The following is a 6,925-nucleotide window of genomic DNA, read 5'->3' as shown; positions in this document are numbered from 1 at the left end:
ACTACTTAGTGATTTCGACATATGGGCGTGCAATATAATTGATACTCTCCTTCATAAACTCGGACTAAATATTTCAGAAAAAAATAATACTTCAATGTTAAAAAAGAAGTCTATCTCTCTCTCTCTCTCTCTCTCTCTCTCTCTCTCTCTCTCTCTCTCTCTCTCTCTCTCTCTCTCTCAAACAAGGAGTGACCATTCTCTTCTCGCTGCCTCCTGTTTAATTCTAGCTACGCCTCTATTTTCGCTGGTTGCAAAGAAACGTGGCCATGGAGCAAGGATTTCGTTGGTGCCTCTCTGTGAAAAGTGAAAACCACATGCTAGATCGCTGGGATGGTTCTGTTCTTTTCGAAGACTATTATGACCAAAGTAGAAAGGTGTTTTTGCATGTTTGAACCTGAATATGGACGATGCTTCTTCTGCGTGTCCTGATGCTGCAGCAGCCACTGTCTATCGAGGCAGAGAATAAGTGAAATTTTAACATTGTTGGACATGTTGGACTTGCTAAAATCGCTAATTAGTTTTTTCCTTAGATAAATGGTGGATTTTATTTGCTCAGAATGGAGCATCAAAGGAATACAAACACAATGAGCACACACCCGGCCTCTGCATAAAATCGCTAATTATTTGAGGCCAGAGATCCTGGACTAAGCAATTCATTTAAAAAATCCAGAGATCCTGTTGTCTAGTTCCTGTGTTTATGTGTTGAACTGAAAAAAAAAACAGTGGACAACCACCATTGGAACGAAAGGAAAGCTGCAGAAATAAATGTGGTGTTTTCTGCAAATATTAAATAATAACTGTGTTGTTGAACTTGCACACATCACATATGCAGCTAGAATGGATTAAAGAGATAGATGCGGTTTCTGTTGGATTTCTAGCAGTGATCGAGTCTCTCTCCCTCTCTGAATTTCTTTCTCTGAAGAACACAACACACACACGAGGTGGAAGGGAACGGAGAAGGAACGCAGCCACACAGAGAGAGGTTTTTGCGACGCGTAAAGAGTGCGTCTTTTCTGTTCTTCCTTTTATTCAGTCGCTAACAGAAAAACTGAAAGCTCGCCACGATCCTACAATTGCGCGTGCCATCCCACGAGCCTGAATCGTGCCGAGTCTAAAGCTAACTAACTTGAGCTAAAAAAACAAGGCCGCAGCGAGAACGCAGCTCGCTTCTGGCTGATTCAGGTGACATTCAGAACAACACATCCAACTGAACTTATTTAACTACTGAGGGAAACAAACAGCAACTGAAACTGCAGATACGTCAAGGTTAATACTGACAGTTTCTATTCATAGTAACCATCATTCTTCAGGAACAAGGAGATTATCTTACCCATAACAACATAATCCGAGTAGCTGACACAACCAATTCGTCACCCTACATGCTCACTCAACAAGTCACAGGGAAAAATGAACCATGGGAGACCTTCCGTGCTTCTATTTCAAGTGGGAAAATCGCAACAAGAAAATAAGATAAACAACCAGACATAGTAACCATCATTCTTCAGGAATAATGAGGTTCTGTTACCCATAAATACATAATCTGAGCGATTAATACAACCAATTTATCATCCTAAATAGATGCTACTCAACAAGTCATAGTACAAAATGAACCAAGGCAGACCTCCCCTGCTTCTATTTCAAAGAGAGAAAAATCACAACAAGAAAATAAGATAAAAGTTGCTACAAAGAGAGTTGCCCACTCTTATTGGACATACATATTGTTCACACCAGAATATGATTCACCTTACAAACAACTTAAAAGTCACGAGATCGACTCAGTTTGAAGAGTTGCTCTGCTACCTCTGTCATTGTTGGTCTCTGATCCACATCAAGGCTAAGGCATTCCACGGCCATCTCCGCTAGACTATCAAGAAGGTCTAGATCTCTTGTTACTGCAATTTCCTTGTCAAAAAACTCAGTTGCTTTCTTCTCATTCTTGTGAGCTTCAAGGAAATTATTTACCAAGCTATTATTGTCAGAATGTGTGGCCTTCTCCCTGCTGATAAGCTCCAAGATCACAACTCCAAAACTGTAAACATCACTTTTTTCAGTTAGTAGGCCTGTTTGGAAATATACAGGATCCATGTAGCTTCTGTCACCAATGATTGATAGGGTATGTTGTTTATCTCTTGCAATCAACCTTGATATGCCAAAGTCTGAGATCTTCGGCACAAATTTATCATCCAACAGTATGTTTGCTGGTTTAACATCACCATGTACGATCTTAGTAGTGGTCTTTGAATGCATATAAGCTAGACCATCTGCTGATTCTGCAGCAATTCTTAAACGCAGATCCAAGTTGATAGGCATCTTGTGGCCACTATGAAGAATGTCTTCTAGACTACCTTTAGGGAGGAACTCATACACTAGCATTGGGATATCAACTTCTAGGCAACAACCTATGAGCCTAACAATATTCTTGTGGATGACTTGAGACTGGATGATGACTTCATTTGCGAATTGTTCAATCTCCCAGGCCCGGCCCATAGGCCGGGCAAACGGGGCGCCCGCCCTGGGCCCCCGGGAATCAGGGGCCCCGGCCCAGGTGTAGTTTTCTGTTTAGTCTTAAACCTAGAAAATACAGAGGTAAAAAAAAGAAGAGGGCCCAAAGTGCAGCCAGTAAGGAAAGCCCACCACGCTGTTGGACATGGGTGGAAGTCACATGTTGGAATTAAATCGATGGTTGTTGGATAGGGATCTCTCTCCACGGCGGCGTCTCCTCCTCTTCCCAAATTTCCTATCTCAGTCTCCAAGAACAGCGCCGCCTCTCCCATGCCTTTCTGATTTTGAGATCGCGGCCAACCATTAACGGAGGAAAATGGTGCAATTTCGGCCCCAATTAGCTCTTCTTCATCCGTTCATTCTGCTCCATCCCCATATGATTGAGAGATTGTAACAGGTTCTTGTTTCTAGTAATTTGGTTCCTTAGTTCTGTGATTCAATGTTAAATAATGTCAATCCATGGTGAGAATTTTCATAGCACTATTTTAACTTTAGACATACTTATCTTTTGGAGGTAATATGTCTCTTATATTTGGAGGGCATTGTTCAGATATTACAGGCTGAAGTTTTCGTGGACTCGTACATTTCTTATATTCCATCCAACAATCCACATTAAGGTGCTTTCGTTCCTTGACTATATATATCTTGAACACAATTTTCTAGATTATGTATATTGAATCTTTTTCTGCAATTTTTGTAGTTCTGTTGTAGAATGTCTTCTAGTATTTTGCCAGTAGTGAATTGTGATTAGAGCAAAGAAAATAATGGGATTACATTTGTTGGTAGAGTATCTTTTTAAAGGAATTCCCAATGGGAGTAATTAACATTTCAAAACCTGTAGTTACTCTTGGGATTTATGATATTGGTTTTGTTTCATTTGAACAACGAAATAATAATTAAGATGAAGCCAAGATCATCGACATATAACGTGTTGCATCGTACCGATTGGTTATTTTACTTATGCAGTACTATAAATGAAGTGATCCCCCGCAAAAAAAATGAAGTGTTAATGGGGCCCTAAGTTTTAATTTCGCCCCAGGGCCCCCAACATGCATGGACCGGCCCTGCAATCTCCAGCACACTACCGCTGATTGGCTTCTTTACTGCAACTAGTTCATTATTAAGAAAGCCCTTATAAACTTCACCAAACCCACCTTTTTCAATAAAATTGCTACTCTTTAAAATCGGATTCAGCTCTTCCTTTTTGAAAAGTTTTATAATTTTTGCCTTCTCCAAAACAGGCCCACCATTCTTTTGGTAGAAGTCTCTGGTCTTCCTTTTCTCCTTTTGAAGAATAACAAGAAATAATATAACCAATAAAATAATAGAACCTATTGCACCTGCATCGAGAAGAAACGAAGTTAGTTTATGTCTCTAAAATTTACAATTGAAAATTAAAAGCCAAAGATAGTTCAAAAAGGAACTGACTCTTTTAAGAATCTATTCTTTATTATTAAGATTAGATACAGGAATAGCAACAAAAGTATCAATAATATTGCCAAGGGATTAATTACAACTCCCAAAAATAGGATGAGAAAGACAAACACAACGACACATCAAACACGAAATATAAAATTAGAAAGGTTTATATATGTATAGAAGTAGATGTTTGGCCGATTGTAATCTACATATATTTCTATACGATGGTTTGGGCTAGTAATATTGTGGACATCATCGAGAAGCAATTACCATCCTGCTTGAAGATATAATTCAAGATGAATGCACTGGAAGAGACTAAACATATTCGGTGTACGCGAAAAGTGTACTCTTCACTAGTTAAGTTACTCCTCAGTTAACATCATTAATGACACAGCTAAACCCCCTATTAATCCATTCTTTACACTACATGCATGTCGCTTATTAGTAAATTAAGTTGGTGCTAATCAGCATGCCAATTTTTGTATATACTTTTTTGTTGATTAACATTATTAAGAAGGCCCTTATGAACTTCACTAAACCCCAATGCAACATATGTGGGAAAGACCATATAAATGAAAGAAGGTAGGTAACCAAGAACATGGATTTATTTAAGTAAATCACATCATACTTACCCACAATCACCCTAGCAATTAGGGGGAATATCTGTTTGCAGGTTCCTGCTTTGCCATCACCCTTCATTCCGCGCTTGCATGGACAGTCGTAGCCTCCAAGTCGGTTCTTGCAGTCCCCATAGCAGGGATACAAATCAGGTTTTTTGCACTCATGTATATCTGAGAAAAAGCAAATTAAGGTTAAATTTAAATACGTTCTTAAGTCGTACTACTAGTTGACAGATCAGCATATGAAACAACATTTTGTGTATGTACCTTGGCATCCATTAGTGACATAGGGATTGCCCTCGTAATACTTCCTGCACTTGCAGACATAGGTGTAACCATCTGTATTGCTTGTGTTGGCACAATAGCTGTTGCTGCTGGAGCAGGCGTAGCGCGGAGGTGCCCGCTGGCCTTCCGCCGGACATGAGCCGCTCCAAAAATCAAATGTACCGAAACCAAAACCGGGACGTATAGCTGCGCCGTCGGCCAAAACGCTGAAATCGATAACAAAGGGGACGCCCCTTTGGAGTTTTTTGGATAACACCTCATACCCAAACAGGTCCGGCGTAGAGAAGTTGTACCATGAACTCTCCACCACCATTCCGTACGAGCATGGGGCTTCTTCCCAACCCAGTTGTGTACCATTGTACGCGGGATTGAGCGACACCCGAAAGTCGCCGAGGGTATCCTCCTTCGCCGCGAAGAGGACCTGACAGCAGCCATAACCCGCGCACGACCCATTTGTGGGCGAGTAGAAACCACCAATTTCGGCAACGGATGAGCAGGATGGTGATACCACCTGTAAATCCGGGTCTGGCGACGTGAGTGCCGACTCGCTCACCAACATGGCTTTGACATTCATGCCGACACCGATCAGAGAGTTGCGCTTGGACAGGGCGAGCGGATATATGAACTTGTTAGGCCCCACAACAGTGTGATGAACCTTGAATACCTGCTCCGTAGGGGATTTGATGCAGTAGGATGAAACCGCGGCGTATGCCCGTACCTCATTCTTGGCGACTGATATGTCAATGAGCTCGACTGGAAAATGCGATATCGCCGTCTCGTTGAACTGAAAAGGAGCGCCGGAATTGGAATAGCTGGACTCGACCATTGTCTGGTATGAGTCACTGCTAAGGAAGGCGCGAGGTGGAGTGGTGGAGTCGTCGCAGTTGATCTCGAATGGGTCACTCAGGAAGCAGCCCCGCCCAATGCCGAACGGGAAGGGGATGCTGGTGTTGCCACACTTGTCGCGGCAATGCGGAAGCGCGATGGGCGGTTGAGCAGCAGCCAGGTCCAAGAGATCAGTCGCGGCGGCAAGGATGCTTGTGATAGCTGCCAGCAGCAGCAGCCGGGAACGGGATTGCAAGGGAGGCGCGGCCATGGTGACTGATTTCTATGGAGTATGGATGAGAAAGATATGCCAAATCCCAGAGGCTGCACTGGTTCTAGTGTGGATGGTGGAGTTCTATGGAGCAGGGATGGTGAAGACTGCACCGGTGGTATGGATGCTGGTGTTTTGTGGAGTATGGGCAGGATAGTTCATACAGGATGTGATGAGGAAGTGTTGGTGGTGAGGATGAATGTGCATACACACAGTGAAGCCAGTGCATAAGATGGATGCATGCTACAGTATTGCAAATATATGCGAGTGATGGAAAGGTCGAGGAAAGTTCACTGCAATTTACCTTGCTGACGTTGGATGCAACTACGTCATGGTAAGTACCCATTTAATAATGGAGACGTGGGTGAATTTACTGTGCGTGCAGCCGGTGCAGGTCGCCAAGGTCGAGTATTGAATCAATGATGCACACTGTTGGAAGTAATGGCCCGTTGCACATGTAGCAGCGTACGTGAGCTGCACAAACTGGCCACTAGGGTCAGACGTGTGGTGGCCCGTTGCTACCGAGAGCATTTACATCCGGCAAATCCGACTCCCATACCTCTGCGGATATGTCCGGGCAGGCCTGTAAACCGGGTCGGACGACCTGTTGTATGTCGTGCCGAGCAGCCAAACACCTCATATCCAAACCATCAAATTCATGAAAATCTACGCGCGTCCATCGCACACGTAAATGACACAGGTAAGTAACATTTGTTGGTAGCAAATATCCATAATTCGAACATAAATTTTATTTTAAGTGCCGAATTCAATATTAGCTCTTTGATTTTCATTGTGTGTTCACATATGCTCGACAAGAGCACTCAGTAGCTGCATGTGCATCTGATGATTTCAAAGATTCTAACGCATGTGCAGAAAATTCATAAGCTGGTCTACATTTTGATATTCCGGGATGTGGACGTGTTCTCCAGGCGTTTCAAAATCATTGGTTTGGACTACCCATGATGATCATCCTCGACAATCATATTGTGCAAAATGACACAAC

General features: G+C 42.7%; 1 pseudogene; it reads right to left on the bottom strand.

Moving 5' to 3' along the window:
* Positions 1-1,889: 1,889 nt before the first annotated feature.
* LOC123152958 (wall-associated receptor kinase 1-like) lies at positions 1,890-6,076 on the bottom strand (annotated as a pseudogene).
* Positions 6,077-6,925: the final 849 nt, after the last annotated feature.

This window comes from Triticum aestivum, chromosome 7A (genome assembly GCF_018294505.1).
Source record: "Triticum aestivum cultivar Chinese Spring chromosome 7A, IWGSC CS RefSeq v2.1, whole genome shotgun sequence".
Classification (NCBI taxonomy): Eukaryota; Viridiplantae; Streptophyta; class Magnoliopsida; order Poales; family Poaceae; genus Triticum; species Triticum aestivum.
Note: the sequence above shows the minus strand (reverse complement) of the source record. Positions and strands in the feature narration are given on the sequence as shown.